The 17,571-nt window shown below is 39.7% G+C and overlaps 1 protein-coding gene across 1 annotated transcript in view; it reads left to right on the forward strand.

The window, feature by feature from the left end:
• The window catches only part of LOC124775201 (glutamate receptor 1-like), a 129,457-nt gene that overhangs the window by 18,158 nt on the left and 93,728 nt on the right, over window positions 1-17,571 (forward strand). The gene's annotated exons all lie outside the window — the stretch shown is intronic.

The raw sequence follows: 17,571 nt of genomic DNA on the forward strand, positions 1-17,571 counted from the left end.
CATTCATTATTTTGGGTGCCTCCGGTAGGAAAGCGCTATCTCTCTGATATGGATCTCAAGCTTATAGTCTTCTGCTCTATTCTTTAAGTGGGAATTGCTGACTACGGCTTTAGAAAGATTGGGCATTTCACTCCGCATCGTGAAATATTTTTGTATTTTATAGAGGTCATCAGTAGAGTGTTTTCGGCACTTTTAAACTTCTAGTACTGAACAGCCAGTCCTAAATACTCGGCGTATCCAAACTGCTTGATTTCAGGTATTTCAGAAATATGAAGTTCGAAAAGTGCAGGGAATAATACTGACCCATGAAGATTCCATCATTTAGTTGCCTTTCTTTGCTTATGAGATAAGCGACTCTCGCAAGTGCCTGTCTGAGATATGCAATAGATTATTCTCGGTTTAGTATGTTTAATGATGAGTGTGGTGAACGTACAGAAGAATACTTCTTACCGCACTGCGTCGTAAGCGTCAGTCGACAAGGACTACGGATCTCTACAGTTGTTTCTGAAATACAGATTTAAACTGTGTAGACAGGCTTAGAACGTGGTCTGTTCAGCTCTTGTTTGATCAGGAATCTGCTGATTCTAAAGGCATATTTTCCTGGGTTCTTATGCTTCTCACATTTAACAAAAGTTTCTCCAAAAGTTTGTGGCCAAAGCTGAGAAGTGCTGTCAGACGGCAACTTCCCATCTAATTCGCACGTTTCTCTGGCTTCTGAACAACGATAACTTTTTGTTATTTTGAAACTTTTTCGTACACATCCCGATTTTAGGACGATGTAAAATTTTGAAAAGCCATGCCCTAGCCCCCTTCGCGCAGAGAATTACAAACTCACGATGCATCCCATCTGAATCACGAGTTTTGCCTCTATATTCATTCTGGAGAACTGTTTCTAATTCCTCCAGTGTGGAATCGTGTGACAATTCTGTATCAACAGGTGTTAATTGACAAAGTTCATGAAACTCATTTTTTTTATAGTTTGCTTTTTATATCGCAGGGCTTACGAAAGTGAAACAGTCCTGTTTGCTATTTTCACTGGTGCTACAGAATAATCTACCCGCTTTGGTGGGCTGGTGCCACCCAGCTTCTTCTGCTATCTCTAGGACTGACGACTTGATTTCTTAAATTACAACTCGGTTTTTATTCTAATTCACTTTTCTTTGCTTGGTTGATTCAGTTTTCGCAGCAGTTCATGAGTTAGATCTGGGCCGAAATCCATGATTCATAAATTTCTTCCATTTCATGGCGTCACACTGGAATATATTCCTTATGGTATCCCCTTGGTAAGAATTTCTTTGCAGTCGTGATTACAGTACCAATAAATCTGTCATAATCTTTAGGTGAAGCAAGTATACATTACCAGGTCAAGTTCCTCGAAAAAGGTATCCCAGTTTGCCCTTCGAAAGTTCCATCGTGGCCTACGAATGGATTGAATAACTGGGATCTGACACCTTACTTCCTACATGATGTTAATTTTTTGGTGACTTACTTCGAACTTTCCTGGATATATTTAAATGATGGTTTTGGGAGTTTCGTGACTAGATGCAGAGATCTTGGTTGTATATCTTTTCGCCGCGCGGGATTAGCAGAGCGGTCTAGGGCGCTGCAGCCAGGGACTGTGCGGCTGGTTTCCGGCGGAGGTTCGAGTCCTCTCTCGGATATGGGTGTGTGTATTTGTCCTTAGGATAATTTAGGTTAAGTAGTGTCTACGCTTAGGGACTGATGACCTTAGCAGTTAAGTCCCATAGGATTCCACACACATTTGAACATTTTTGTATATATTTTCCATATTGCAGGCCTCAATGTATCCATATCCTTTACATAAAAAATTTAAAATACATTGATTTCTTCTGCCCATTCCGCATGTACGATACCTTTGTGACCAGTGGTGTTATACTATATTTCCACATTGTATGTTGGCTATTAAAATCGCCTACAATCGAGCAGATATTTGATTAAAGGAAAAGTAGTAGATGTTCACATTACCAGTAGGCTTTTGCTAGCTTGTACACATTTGCTAGTGTTGTCTCGCAGATTCTAAGGTGATATTCTGGATGTCACTCTCTCGTCAGTATTAACACTTACTAGACAGTGATTTCCTATATTAATATGTGGAATCAAGGTGTTCTGCCTTTTGATTGAAGAGTACCTACACTTCAGATGTGAATATCTTGAATAACAGCGTTGACCACATTTTTTCTCTCAAGATCTTGGAGAGGATCTCGCCATTTAATATGCTGGATCCTTCTGTTTTGAACTAACAAATTCTGAGGTTGCTTCTAATATTCCTTGTCTATTGGCTCTGAGAAGAATTATTTAAATATAAATCTGATTACATGTGTACTATATACAGAAGATCGTCCTGTGAAGATAGGTCTCTGTGCCAGATCACTGTTGCTCTTCAGCGCCACGCAAAGCTCAGGCGTAGCGAATTTTAATGCCACACCTATGGTCGAGAGTAACTATCGACTCCTAGTGTTAACTAGGTTAAGATAGCATTGGCCCACAATGGAAATGTTTCGGGCTCAGAAATAGTTAATTCTCGTGTGTTTCCATCTGCTACATTAAAAAATCGCCATCAAAATGACAGATCAGATCTTGTTCCCCCCCCCCCCCCAAAAAAAAAATTTCTTTCGCACTATCCCCTCTCTCTCTCTCACTCATGCACACACACGGTATAAACATCATAAACAAAAGCTAGTCCCGAACACCGAACATAGACTTCGTTAGATTGGCAACAAATAGGTAAACATACCAAAGAAGATGAAACACGTAGTGGAGTCGGAATATTTACGTTGTGAAAAACAGTGTACAACGAAACAGTTGTGTTGACTTACGAAAGAACAATAGTACACCACAAAAGAATGTGAGAAACATGGTGAGCAGTGTGAGGAAGGCCAGAACACAAAGATGTGAATATATGGCAGTGATAATAGTAGTAGTGCGACCTTCAGACCAGATGTGGCGAAATTCAGATCAGCAAATCGTAAGTAATTACTTTTTTACAAAAAAAAATCGCGAAGTGAACCGTTTGATAATCTAAAACTAACAAAACTGCATCGTTACAGATCCCACTGATGATGCCTTAGAACAGAAAAATGCGAAGCGCGTATGGGATAAATAAAGTAACTAGCAGCAGGAAAAGGCAGTTTTATTTACAAGACAAATATTGATTACTTCTTGCTTTGGAGATAAAGTGACATATCCGTTTTATATTCAAAATTTTCAGTTTGGGAGAAATTTTGTTTTCGGAGTTGGCACGCCTGTCCAATAACAAAACACAAATGCTCTTAAGCTCTTTGTAAGTCATAAACATTGGTAATGTCGCCGTGACTGTGAGTTTCATATAGTTTATGCTGTAATTAAAGCCAAATTTCTGGTTTGTGCGTGCTTTTGCAGTGTCAAATTCGTAAAAATGGCACGAAAATGTGTAAATTAGGATGTAGACGAAGCTACCTTAAGTATTATTGAAGTTTTAGATGCGAGTGTGTTGGAACGTAGAATTAAATGTACCAGGCGTGTTAAATTTCTACAAAATATTGTTCTCAGGCTTAGTAAGTCCTAAAAAACAGCAAGTGCAGAAACGCATTTACTAGTCCTTGGTTTTACCGAAAAAAATTTGTAAAAAAAATAAATAGAACACACTATTGGATCAGAAGTGGGCATATAGACTAATTTGGCAAGTGAGATGGACTCATTTCAGTCAATGAGAATGACTATAAACTTCTAACAGCCAACGACTGACACAGTTTCTCGATATGAGGCCACCGGTGAGAGGGTTCATCAGCTGCTTTCGGATGTCAAGGAACAGACTGGGACTAGCTTAATTAAAGACCAACATACATGAAACGATGATAGAATTGTCTGGATGAGGCCTATGATAAATTTTAAACATGACAATTTGCACCAACTTTGACCAGTTTCTACAGGAAAACGCTATATTTTCCAAGTATGCTATGAATGAAACGAATTAACTCCTGCCTTTCTCCAAGGAATATTAGTATTACTTTATATACGTTAGAAATAACTAACAATTTACTTAAAAGGAATGCACAGCTGTTGGTGAATTAATGCTAAGCATTGTTTAGAGACTTCAGTTAAACCGGTTATAATGTTGGAGAATCAACGCTAAAATCATAGCAGCAGGTTTATGAGAGCTTATCAGTGATGTGATAGGTCTCCATTTCGTTATGGAGCATTACACGAGAATTTCGTCTCCAATCATAGACACCTATTTTTAAATTAATAACTGTAACAGTCCCAGTATCGGTTAATCACAAATGATGAATGGTTTCAGTTACGTAATGATAACATTAAGATGTAAAAATAGAATAAAATAAAGCATTAGTAAATAACTATTTAAGCAGACATGTTAACTGAGACTGAAAATATTTAAAATTTGAAAATCTTAAAATTGCAGCAGAAAACGTAGAACGAAAATAATTAAAAATTTAAATTTCTGAATACTGTATCTGATTTAGAGTCATCTTTTGATTTAATCATGAATTTTAAGAAGATGTCTCATGTATGAATATTATCAAACATCTTCTGTATCCTAAATTCATTTAATTACTCCCTTTAGACGATATTTCTTTCTTTACCACCGCACAACATTAGCTGTCTATCCTCTCCCCTCCCACCTTCTTCGTCCTCCTCCCCCTACCTATCGATCATCGATGACACGAAGGTCTTCATGATGCAGTGTGGCACTAGTAAAATGCTAGATACCACTGAGTGTTGTCATAAGTGTCCTAAAGAGCTCTTCCTTATACTTTACAGATTATGAGAGTATAATTTTTAAAGAAATTGCACTTTACAAACTCTAGAATAATCAGGTCTAATTTAAAGAAGTTGTAAGATTAAATACTTTAAATCTCTATTATTTAGTTAAATATCTATTTATAACGTTTTACTTCATTTTATTTTTTACATCTGAAGAAAATCGTTTAGTGAGCGAAACTAGTTATCAAGTATGAGTAACTAGAGCTGAGACTGTTACAATAATATTTTAAAAAGTTACACAACTGCGGCGTTTCTCATGGCAGTTGCCAGCCATTATCATACTCATTTACACTACATGTATATCGATAATCATCAAGCTACCTTATGGTGCGTGGTGTCACTGTCAGTTTCGACCTTCTCTGCTCCAGCTGCAGATGGGGCGTGGAAAGAACGATCGTTGTTAAGCATCCCAATGAGTTCAAATGGCTCTAATTTTCCCTTCACGATTTATTTCGTTGTACACGTAAGTATAAGCAACATATTGCCTGATTCTTCTAGGAAACTAACTTCTTGAAATTTCAGTAGTAAAGCACACCGTAATGCACTTTTCCCTTTTAGCGCCTGCCATTGGAACTGGGTGAGCATCTTCGATTTCACCTTTGCCAACCGAGCTTATAGCGAAATGCACTGAACATATTTGGAGCTTTTCTGTTTTCTAAATAAATCCCATTCGGTAAGCGTCCCAGAGTGACTAAAAAACTTATTATTAGGACAAGGAGTTTGTAGGTTAACTTCTTTGTGAGTGAACTACGCCTCCTGAGAATTTTTCTAAAGAATCTCTTTCCTGCAGTACTTACATGTGGTTAACTTCCTTTTAATCATTCCCCACTCATAGTTCCAGTTATTTAATAGATATGAATGGCTCCTGTGAGCGTTTGAGAATCGCGTAAACATTCAATAACTGACCCTTCACCTATATACGCGTACTGAGTTACTTTCGTTAAATTTGAGTTCAGTCGGAGCAGTTTATAGGCGGCGTACTAGATTTGTTACTGGTGGATTCCACTAGTAAGCAAGTATTGAGGAAATTTAGAGAACCGACATCTGAGGCCGACTGCAGAACGATTCTACTGCCACCAACGTTCATTTCGCGTAATTTATCACGAAGGTAAGACCAGAGAAATTAGGGTGCTACAAGGTTCATAGAGAGTCGTTCCTCCCTCACTTTTTCGAGGGCAACAGGAAAGTAAATGACTAGTATTCTTACGTGATACAATCCGCTGCACACCGTACAGTGCCTAGCGGAGTAAGCAGTTAGACGCAGATGAACTGCGAACACGCGCACCTAGTGCCTACTCTCGGTAGGTAATCCTCCAACTAGTAAAACTCCCATTTAACTTCATTGTTACAAAAATTTGGAATAATTGGGAAGCCACTAACTTTTTGAGCTGGTGGCTTAATGTAATTTTGTGTGAGTCTAAGCGTGTGTGTGTTCCATTTAAATATTTTAGGTTGTGGTATTCTAGGTCATGGTTAGTTGCACTGTATGAAGCAGTGGCCGTCAAACTGGGGCTCGAATACTAGATTCGTGCCAGAATGAGATTTTCACTCTGCAGCGGAGTGTGCGCTGATATGAAACTTCCTGGCAGATTAAAACTGTGTGCCCGACCGAGACTCGAACTCGGGACCTTTGCCTTTCGCGGGCAAGCGCTCTACCATCTGAGCTACCGAAGCACGACTCACGACCGGTACCCACAACTTTACTTCTGCCAGTACCTCGTCTCCTACCTTCCAAACTTTACAGAAGCTCTCCTGCGAAACTTGCAGAACTAGCACTCCTGAAAGAAAGGATATTGCGGAGACATGGCTTAGCCACAGCCTGGGGGATGTTTCCAGAAGTAAAGTTGTGGGTACCGGTCGTGAGTCGTGCTTCGGTAGCTCAGATGGTAGAGCGCTTGCCCGCGAAAGGCAAAGGTCCCGAGTTCGAGTCTCGGTCGGGCACACAGTTTTAATCTGCCAGGAAGTTTCATATCAGCGCACACTCCGCTGCAGAGTGAAAAATCTCATTCTGGAAACATCCCCCAGGCTGTGGCTAAGCCGTGTCTCCGCAATATCCTTTCTTTCAGGAGTGCTAGTTCTGCAAGGTTCGCAGGAGAGCTTCTGTAAAGTTTGGAAGGTAGGAGACGAGGTACTGGCAGAAGTAAAGTTGTGGGTACCGGTCGTGAGTCGTGCTTCGGTAGCTCAGATGGTAGAGCGCTTGCCCGCGAAAGGCAAAGGTCCCGAGTTCGAGTCTCGGTCGGGCACACAGTTTTAATCTGCCAGGAAGTTTCACTAGATTCGTGGTTTAACTTCTCTTCCTCTGAAACTGAAGTTAAATCAATGTGACCAAACAACATCTAGTTGCTTGAATGGAAACTTTTGGCGAGAGATGTCGCTTCCACAATATTTTTACGCGGTTATCTCCCACTCTTCTTTTTATAAAATTATTTACGCCACCTGGAACAGGATCTCTGTGAGTCCGCAGAATTCCGGCGATCGTCAACTTGGAAAGTAATCAGAGGCACATTCTTACACCGCGGGGAAGCCGTCTTCGATGCTATGACGTACCCACTATGCAGCATTGGAATCAGTGTCCAAGTTGTGTACCACTTTCGATAAAGCCCAGACTTTAATCTCTTAAAATAGAGCCTAAGCAGGGGTGGTGCAGGCTCTACTGATTTCCCAGGATACAAACACCCCTAAGAGTTACGACACACCAGATAATGTTCAGTTAAAATAACGAAAATAACCAAAGAATTGAAAGTACCCTTTCCATTCATGAAATTACAAATTTCCATAAATGATTTTGCTACCTACATTCCAGTATACATCATCCTCTTTCATGAGATGAAATTTTTTACAATTAATCAAATTTCATTCCGTATTCAAAGTGGTAGCTTACAACAATGCCACTAATTACAGTTCCACTGCGACACTACTCTCCGCAATTCTAAATCAGAAATAAGGAAGTACATTTTACACCTAATATTCCACATTATATCCACAGAGTGTCTATATTACGAGTCAGTGATAATCTGTCTCTCTTGCTCGGTTATGCATGGTGGCTATGCGTTTTACAGACAAATATAATTTTGTTAAAGCACGATGTTTCTGTTTGTCTGCTTGGTTGCAACACATGTTACATCCCAATAAAATTTTTTTGCGGTACTTCCAACGCTCTGCTTGGTAGCAACACACTAATGATGCCAATATAATTTTGATAACGCGCGATGTTTCCATTTGTCTGCTTGGTTGCAACTCATTACATGCCAATAAGATTTTGTTGCTAACAATTTTAAAGATTTTCCAATATCATGAATTTAATGAGAAAAAATAACTTTGGCACGGGTTAGTAAAGAACTAAGTCATATGGTGCAAGACTGCTGACTTCATACATGGAGATGCGTAAATCTCACTTTACCACACAACCATGGAATATCATAATAAATTCAGGTGTACCTATTAGGCAGCTGAATTCCAGAGGGAAACCATGGAAAACCCCGGAATATAGACTCGAAACATAGAACAATTCGGGATATATGGATATTAAAATTCAGCAAATTACCCACAGAAAAGAGAAAACTAAAGTAGCATGTACAAATCATCTTGGATGCTTTAAAACGTTAACCAATTTCGTTTCGTAAAGTGTTTGAATGTTCATATTACTAATAGAGATGAACTACAGTTTGTGTGAATCTTCAGGTTTTGGCGGCGCAAAGACTGTTCCATCAAGTTTCGGGTGTGCAGCCGCAAGAAATCTCCTTCATCTTCTAATATTTCGGCTGTAAAACGTTCAGCCATCTTCTGAATTTGTGTGTTTAAAACAGTTCAGTAAACAACAATAACAATCTGTTCAACTGAACATACGGATACCACGAAGGCTGATGGAGTTGGTCGACAGATGGTGGTGGAAGCTGATTGGAAATGGTGGAGGTTGACGTAAGACGAATTTTGCGGGAATCAGGAACCAGGTTGTAGGAAAGTGGGATGGTCTCGAACCTCACGGCACCAGACCGGACCAAGAGGGCGTGAAACAATTTCAAACAATGGATCAATCGAAAATCTTTAATTTACACTCTGCAAAAGAACGAGTTAGTAACACAGTTCCCTGATGAATCCAGTAGATTAGGAAGAGGTATGATCAAATGCGGGGTCCACTGCATACCAATGGATCTTGTCTATTTTAAATAAGTATTTCCCAAGCAAATCACTGCTCATGATCAGTCCACTACATTCACGTTTAACTGGGCTACATGAAGTCGACAGATCATGCAATACTTTTTTCTAACTTATACCACATAACTAGATATATAGAATTTTTCGTATGTGCCGATATTCAAGAAAGATCGTCTTTCCTTTCAGGAATTCTTCTCTCTGGGCATTGGTATCACATTATGATCTTTCATAGCGACGCAAGATAAATTTTTTGTGTATCCAAAGCGAATATTCAACCAGGCAAATGATTCCGACGAAGCACCACTTATATGCTTTCATCGTACATTTCTCTATTAACTTCTATGCTTTCTCAATTTCTTTCCATACCTCGTCAGAATCTGAATTCACTTTAGAGCAGACAGATAACATAATTCCTCTTGCATTCATGATCATTTGAAATCAGATAAATCACACACACATATATAAAGGATTTCATCTTTCTGAAAGTAAAAATCACTATGGTCAGGAACCAACAAACCAATCTCAATCCACACCGTACATAACAACCAACGTGCAACTACGCTAAGTGACAAGTATGTAGCAAAATTTAACTGTTCATTATCGATGATTCCTGCAAGTCTCTAAAATGTCACACACAAAACACAATTACGATAAAATTAATCCTAGTCCATCACTCCTCACTATGTAATTCCTAATCACCATGAATTTAATCATTATAGTCCTTTTCACACTGTTAATCACTTCATATGATATTTCTTAATATATTGATGGGGATACAGTTTTTTGATTTGTAAACTTCCTCGATACGCCAATAAAGACGCACCAGTGTTTGGAATCGTCACAATTAAGGAAGGTCCACTGTATAATATCTGCCACTTCTTATTCTTTTTCGAAAGTAATCAGGATCGCGGATGTGCTCGTAGCAATACGTTTTCGGGAAATCTGAATGTCTGCATCCGTTTGAGCTTTCTGTCATAATCCTTTTTTCTGATACTGGCCTTCTTGTTGAGATTAAACAGAGCTGGGCTGATTTTCTCTTCATAAGGTATGTTAGTATCTTCTGATTTCGGAATTTTATCTATCCATTCATTTCTTTCCTTTCTTCTAAACATCAGTTAAGCGGGCGTGAATTTGGTTGATGCGAAAAGCAAGTTGTTCATATTTTCCTACTTCTATCGGTTTCTTAAATCGCCAGGGAGCCATATAGAAGCTATGATCGAGTCATGTAGCGCCGGCCGCTGGTGGCTGAGCGGTTCTGGGCGCTTCAGTCTGGAACCACGCGACCACTAGCGTCGCAGGTTCGAATCCTGCCTCGGGCATGGATGTGTGTGATGTCCTTAGGTTAGTCAGGTATAAGTAGTTCTAAGTTCTAGGGGTCTGATGACCTCAGATGTTAAGTCCCATAGTGCTCAGAGCCATTTTCGAGTCATGTGGCTTGATATGAAGATGACACACATATCCTTTGATGATTCCAGCTTTTGTTACATAAACAACGGGATGATGTGATAGGAGGCTTGATGACTGATGCTTCTGTTCATCAGTGAGGTGCAAAGGTTCCCATACTCTGTCGATTATTTTAGCTGATAATGTACAAACTTTCACTGCGTTCCCGGAAAATATCGCTCGGCGTTTACTATTTGTGATGATCAAGCTTATGCTGGCCGAATGGCAGTACCGCTCATGTGCTCCTTCATTCCATACTAAGGCAACTTCCACAAAAGCACAGTCGATCCAAAATTTCCATTACATACAGAGATTGCTTCAGTCCCTCTCTAGTAAGCTACTAATGCCCAGTATACAATCCAGTATCAATTTTTCAACAGTTAGGAACGCGCATGTTACGGCTACATTTCCCGAATTCAACTGCAGTTGCGTCTGCATGCAGATACTTCTGAATCTTGTGCTTTGAGCTCCTATAATTCAACAGTTCTCCACTAGGAAAACTGGTAGTTTTGCGTTTCACCACAGCTTTTGGAACAAAGCGCTTGATATCACATTAGCCGAAGCTCCCGTGTCTAATGTTACAGTGACTGGAATTCCTTCAATTGTAACAAGGATTTCCGACACGAAAGGATAAACCTTGTCACACGATTCCTCCGATAATTCCTTTCCATCGTTACCGGTAACACCTTTCCATCGTTACAGCGGAGCACGTGCAATTGCTGGCCGTTGGCCACTACTCGAAACCCTGACAGCGTCTCTGGGGCTCGAGGCGGTCACGATTAGTTTGTTGAACGTGCTTCACTGCCACTATCTGCGCAGTGTGCTACGTCCATAATTATTGTTGTCTGCATGTGCCAATCACCTAGCATAAACTGTGGCTGATTATGTTTGTTGCTGTTATAGAAAGTTAATGTTCTAAAACTGACTAGTTGGCTATTGTTGGTTACTAGTTTGGACTGGGTTGTACCTTCGATCGCTTCTATAACATTTGTTTCTGGCTGATAGGAAGCCACTACCACTTCTATTTCCATTGTTATTCTTCCAACTATTGTTTGATTTACTATCTGGTACATCGCTTGGATTATTTTCATCCATTTGGTAAGTTCTTCGTGCATTACTATCATTTACACGGCCACTTGGTGAGTGACAGACAGCAGTGTTCTCATTTTGTACCCATTGTTCGATCCTGACCTGGACTTCAGGTAATCTAGAATCAGATCTAATCTAATACATAAAAAATTGCTCCAAATTTTCGTCTGACATATTAAGGGAACCCGGAACCTAAAAATGATGAAATTTTGGGTTTTCAGCTTATCGTAAAATAAAATACTACAGATCTTCCTCTTTAAAATGACATATTAATCTTACCTGTAACTCAACTCCAAGTATTTTAAATATTATTTTCAATAATGTGCTGTTGAGGGCATGTCGCGACACTAAATTTCCATGGATACATGTTCATTGAAAACATCGTTTTTCAAAACTTCCGGTCTTTCCAAAGACTTTATATTATGTTGGCAACACGATTTGATAGGCAATAGTTTTGTCTGCGTACTGTAGTCTTCGGATACTGTTGTTAAATTGAGCATTTGGTGGTTATTGCACGATTTGTGTAGTATTTTTATTACGTAGCTGGAACTTATCAGATATGCCTCGATTTAGTAACAGACTTTACAAGAGGAAGAAGCCTCCTCCGAGGTACACTAGTGGAACTGTGACAATTTCTCCGACCTGGGGAAATGATTCTGAAAATAGTGAGGTTATTCGTGAAGTGAAATCTACTCCCGTCTCTAGCACAAGCAAGAAGTTGCATGGATCAACTGAAAAATACAGCAGTTTATAGGAGAAGTGCAGTGACGATAATGTGAACGAAATAATTAACATTTCATTGCTCTCAAAGGTGATTGAGAGTTCAGTACTGTGTAAGGAATGTTGCGAAGTGGGTATGTCAGTAAATGTCAAGCGACACATAGGACTTACAGCAGAAATCTGTCTCCATTGTACTAGTTGTCATTACAGTGTTTCGTTTTGGAACTCAGAATATGTCGAAATAGGCCAAGGTGAAACTGATAGTGAGAAAAGCAAGTACTATGGTGTAAATATTAGATGTGTTTATGCTCTAAGTTTAATCGGTAAGGGATACTCTGGTGGTCAAATGTTTTGTGGTGTAATGAATCTACAGCCGGCCGAAGTGGCCGTGCGGTTAAAGGCGCTGCAGTCTGGAACCGCGAGACCGCCACGGTCGCAGGTTCGAATCCTGCCTCGGGCATGGATGTTTGTGTGATGTCCTTAGGTTAGTTACGTTTAATTAGTTCTAAGTTCTAGGGGACTAATGACCTCAGCAGTTGAGTCCCATAGTGCTCGGAGCCATTTGAACCATTTTGTAATGAATCTACCACCACCACCAACGAAATTCTCAAAATATAACTCGGTTGTTGGATCCTGTGTTGAAGATATTGCCCAAAAATCCATGAAAGAAGCAGTGGAGGAGGCTGTGGCGGTGAATGAAGAAATTCCAGGTGTTCAGAATCCTTGGAACCTGACTGTCGCACTAGATGGTACGCGGCAGAAGCGCTGGCACACTTCACATGTGGTTGTGGTCTTCAGTCCTGAGACTGGTTTGATGCAGCTCTCCATGCCACTCTATCCTGTGCAAGATTTTCATCTCCCAGTACCTACTGCAACCTACTTCCTTCTGAATCTGCTTAGTGTATTCATCTCTTGGTCTCCCTCTACGATATTTACCCTCCACGCTGCCCTCCAATACTAAATTGGTGATCCCTTGATGCCTCAGAACATGTCCTACCAACTGATCACTTCTTCTGGTCAAGTTGTGCCACAAACTTCTCTTCTCCCCAATCCTATTCAATACTTCCTCATTAGTTATGTGATCTACCCATCTAATCTTCAGCATTCTTCTGTAGCACCACATTTCGAAAGCTTCTATTCTCTTCTTGTCCAAACTATTTATCATCCATGTTTCACTTCCATACATGGCTACACTCCATATAATACTTTCAGAAATGACTTCCTGACACTTAAATCTATACTCGATGTTAACAAATTTCTCTTCTTCAGAAATGCTTTCCTTGCCATTGCCAGTCTACATTATATATCCTCTCTACTTCGACCATCATCAATTATTTTGCTTCCCAAATAGCAAAACTCCTTTACTACTTTAAGTGTCTCATTTCTTAATCTAATTCTCTCAGCATCACCCGACTTATTTACACTACATTCCATTATCCTTGTTTTGCTTTTGTTGATGTTCATCTTGTATCCTCCTTTCAAGACACTGTCCATTCCATTCAAAGGCTCTTCCAAGTCCTTTGCTCTCTGACAGAATTACAATATCATCGGCAAACCTCAAAGTTTTTATATCTTCTCCATGAATTTTAATACCTACTCCGAATTTTTCTTTTGTTTCCTTTACCGCTTGCTCAATATACAGATTGAACAACATCGGGGAGAGGCTACAACCCTGTCTTACTCCCTTTGCAATCACTGCTTCCCTTTCATGTCCCTCGACTCTTATAACTGCCATCTGGTTTCTGTACAAATTGTAAATAGCTTTTCGCTCCTTGTATTTTACCCCTGAAACCTTTAGAATTTGAAAGAGATTATTCCAGCCAACATTGTCAAAAGCTTTCTCTAAGTCTACAAATGCTAGAAACGTAGGTTTGCCTTTCCTTAATCTTTCTTCTAAGATAAGTCGTAAGGTCAGTATTGCCTCACGTGTTCCAGTGTTTCTATGGAATCCAAACTGATCTTCCCCGAGGTTGTCTTCCACTAGTTTTTCCATTCGTCTGTAAAGAATTCGTGTTAGTATTTTGCAGCTGTGACTTATTAAACTGATAGTTCGGTAATTTTCACATCTGTCAACACCTGCTTTCTTTGGGATTGGAATTATTATATTCTTCTTGAAGTCTGACGGTATTTCGCCTGTTTCATACATCTTGCTCACCAGATGGTAGAGTTTTGTCAGGACTGGCTCTCACAAGGCCGTCAGTAGTTCCAATGGAATGTTGTCTACTCCGGGGGCCTTGTTTCGTCTCAGGTCTTTCAGTGCTCTGTCAAACCCTTCATGCAGTATCATATCTCCCATTTCATCTTCATCTAAATCCTCTTCCATTTCCATAATATTGTCCTCAAGTACATCGCCCTTGTATAGACCCTCTATATACTCCTTCCACCTTTCTGTTTTCCCTTCTTTGCTTAGAACTGGGTTTCCATCTGAGCTCTTTATATTCATACAAGTCGTTCTCTTATCTCCAAAGGTCTGTTTAATTTTCCTGTAGACAGTATCTATCTTACCCCTAGTGAGATAGGCCTCTACATCCTCACATTTGTCCTCTAGCCATCCCTGCTTAGCCATTTTGCACTTCCTGTCGATCTCATTTTTGAGACGTTTGTATTCCTTTTTGCCTGCTTCATTTACTGCATTTTTATATTGTCTCCTTTCATCAATTAAATTCAATATTTCTTCTGTTACTCAAGAATTTCTACTAGCCCTCGTCTTTTTACCTACTTGATCCTCTGCTGCCCTCGCTACTTCATCCCTCAAAGTTACCCATTCTTCTTCTACTGTATTTCTTTCCTCCATTCCTGTCAGTTGTTCCCTTATGCTCCGCCTGAAACTCTGTACAACCTCTGGTTCTTTCAGTTTATCCAGGTCCCATCTCCTTAAATTCCCACCTTTTTGCAGTTTCTTCACATAATGAGGGTAATAACGGCAACAATTGCTGATACTGCAAAAGTTATAGATGTTGTAATAAAATCCAAGCACTTTAGGTGTGCTAAAATAGTGAAGGATGAGCATGCAGAAAACTGTCGAAGGAATTACAGTGGGTCTAGTGGGGCCATGGAAGTTTCTGGTGTGAAAGACATTTTCAATCGCTCTCTTCTCTGGTACAAGGTCAGATATCTACAGTTCCTGGGTAATTATAATTCGAAGTCTTTTGCTGCTGTATCTGAGCTGAAACCTTATGGAAATGATGTTACCATTACTAAACAGGAGAGCATAGTTCACGTTTAGAAACGTATGGGAACAAGGCTGCGTCGACTGAAGACCAGAATGAAAGGCCAAGTACTCAGTGATGGAAAACCTTTGGGTGGAGCTAAAAGATTGACAGACGAGGTAATCAACAGATTGCAGAGAGACTATGGACTGACAAAATGACAAAATACTCACAGTGTTGATGCAATGGAAAAGGCTGTAATGGCACTTTACTACCACACCTTATCGACTGACGAGGACTATGCCCACAGAGACCCAATTCCTGGTGCAACTACAACAAATATCAGGGATCTGAACGTATATACAAGCATTAGCACAGCCTACTAGAAACTGTCATGAAGGCTATGGAACCGATTTTCAGAGATCTTTCTGCAACTGAACTTTTGAATAAATTTCTCCATGGGCGTACACAAAATCAAAATGAGAGTGTGAATAATGTAATTTGGACTAGAATCCCAAAAAATGTGTTTGTGGAAATTCATACTCTTCATTTTGGAGTATATGATGCAATTGCTACGTACAACAGAGGTAACATTATAAAGTGCAATGTGCTGCAAAAGTTGGATGTGATTCCCGGAAAGTACATGGTGAGTGCAATGATGTCGATAGACAATGAGAGGAAACGGGATGCTGAAAGGAAAGAAAAGGAGTGTGAGAGGCAAGCCAGACAAAGAATTAAAGGTCTGAAAAGAAAGCTAGATGGGGAGATGTCTAGTGACAGTGAAAACCCCTCTTATGGTGCTGGACTCCACTAAAATGGTAGTGAAACTTTGAAACTCGTTTTCCACAAGTTCACTTTTTTGCCATACAAGGAACATTTTCTACTAAACTATTAGAGATAAAGACTTAAAATTTTCAAGGAATGTAAACAGTGCCAATATACACCTTGTATCATACCCTTTTTGTGATACATACTTGATAACAGATTTTATTTCAAAGATACTATGCCAAAAAATGTGTCAATTAAATTCAGTAACAAAATAATTAATATCTTCCCAAAATAACACCAATAAATTAAAATCCATATGGTACGTGGTATTAAATATAAGTAATATTATACTGTAAAAGTTTCATCATTCTGGTGTTAATAGTTCATAAGAAAATGTTCCTTACATTTAACATCGAGCTAAGTCAGTTTGTAGTTTAGTTACGGACGTGTTCTGGGTAGTGTACACCTGTTCTACAGTATGCGTTATTGCTTTTATTAGTTCTGTCTCTAAAGTATGGTTGATATGTTTGTCTTTTTGCTCTAAAAATTCGTCAAACTGCTGTTTTTGTTATTTCGTCATGTCATCAACTTGGTCTACAGCCTCCTGCATTTTGACACTAAGCTCGGTCGGCTGTAAACTCATAGCTTCAAAATTTTCGGTTAATGTACGGATCTGTTCTGGCATATCCTTAACTGTGGACTTTAAGTTGTCAATGTCTTGGCTCATGTAATTTAAATCTTCTTAAATGGGACAGTTGAGTCTTCAGGTTGTTTTGCATGTCGGTCAGGTTCTTTACGTCATTTTCTATTTTGTCCATTTGTGTCGTAATAGTTTCTACACGCTTATTTACAGTACCTATTTGTGCTGCAACATTATCTATCTGCGTGGTGACATTTTCTGTGTGAGCGTGCATTTGTGCTGCAACATTTTCTACACTTGTGTTAACAGTACCTATCTGAGCTGTGACGTGAGCTGCAAACTGTGACATTAAATTCGTCTGCCTCTCTCTAAACATGCGCATGAGGTCTGGTTCTACTCTGTCTTGTTTATTGTCAGTATTCGTGTCTGTTTCTGTAGTCGACATGTTGTCGCCCGTCGCTTGCGACTGAGCACTGCCGGTCGCTGCGACTGTGTTTTCAGTATTCGCAGTACTTTCTACCTCAAGGTTATGTAAAGGTTGGACTATGGTATCCTCATCTGACGAACTATCCATGGTTCGTGACTGTTTCTGTAGTCGACATGTTGTCGCCCGTCGCTTGCTACTGAGCACTGCCGGTCGCTGCGACTGTGTTTTCAGTATTCGCAGTACTTTCTGCCCCAAGGTTATGTAAAGGTTGGACTATGGTTTCCTCATCTGACGAACTATCCATGGTTTTGATTTGAGATCTGAGTTTCACCATGCCGATTCACAACTCAGAACAGCGTGCCGCCGAACTTCACTATCACTACAGCTCGTACTAAAAA

Source organism: Schistocerca piceifrons, chromosome 2, assembly GCF_021461385.2.
Source record: "Schistocerca piceifrons isolate TAMUIC-IGC-003096 chromosome 2, iqSchPice1.1, whole genome shotgun sequence".
Lineage (NCBI taxonomy): Eukaryota > Metazoa > Arthropoda > Insecta > Orthoptera > Acrididae > Schistocerca > Schistocerca piceifrons.